We start from the raw sequence: 634 nt of genomic DNA, 5'->3' as shown, positions 1-634 counted from the left end.
TGACTTACCTGGCAGGGGAGTGACCATGATCAAGAAGGTGGTTCTCCCAGATCGAGGCGAGCCCATTGCACTCTGGGTGTATTGTCGCCTGCGATGTCCCGAGTAAGGGATACTTGACTGCAAACTTTGTAGAGCTGTTGCCGCCTACAATTTCTGCGGTCTAGAGGAGTCCGTGTTCCACATGTATGTTGAATGTGCGAGGTTGCAGCCCCTCTTCCAATATTTGAAGGGCCTGCTCCTCAAATTCTGGTTGCACTTCAGTCCCACACTCCTGATCTTTGGGTACCCTGTGCGGAGGGGAGCGGGCAGGTCGGAAGGCCTCCTTGTAGGACTGCTTCTGGGCACGGCCAAGGGGGCCATCAGCCGGTCCAGGCAGCAGGCGGTTGAGGGGGTCGTTCAGCCCGACTGCCTGCCTCTCTTCCGCGGTTACATCCGAGCCAGGGTATCCCTGGAGATGGAGCACGCGGTGTCCACCGGTACGCTCGCGGCCTTCCACGAGAGGTGGGCGCCGGAGGGACTGGAGTGCATTATCACCCCCGGCAACCAAATTTTAATTTGATTTAATGTCCAAAATGTAATTTGTTTATTGTGTCGGTTTTAGTCCCCCCCCCCCATCCTTTTAGCCAGGTGGCAC

General features: G+C 56.5%; 1 pseudogene; it reads left to right on the top strand.

Annotated features, from left to right (window-relative positions):
- On the top strand, positions 1 to 150 carry LOC139234280 (U1 spliceosomal RNA; annotated as a pseudogene).
- Positions 151 to 634: the final 484 nt, after the last annotated feature.

This window comes from Pristiophorus japonicus, chromosome 21 (genome assembly GCF_044704955.1).
Source record: "Pristiophorus japonicus isolate sPriJap1 chromosome 21, sPriJap1.hap1, whole genome shotgun sequence".
Lineage (NCBI taxonomy): Eukaryota > Metazoa > Chordata > Chondrichthyes > Pristiophoridae > Pristiophorus > Pristiophorus japonicus.
The sequence above is the reverse complement of the archived record's forward strand: the minus strand, read 5'-3'. Positions and strand labels throughout refer to the sequence as shown.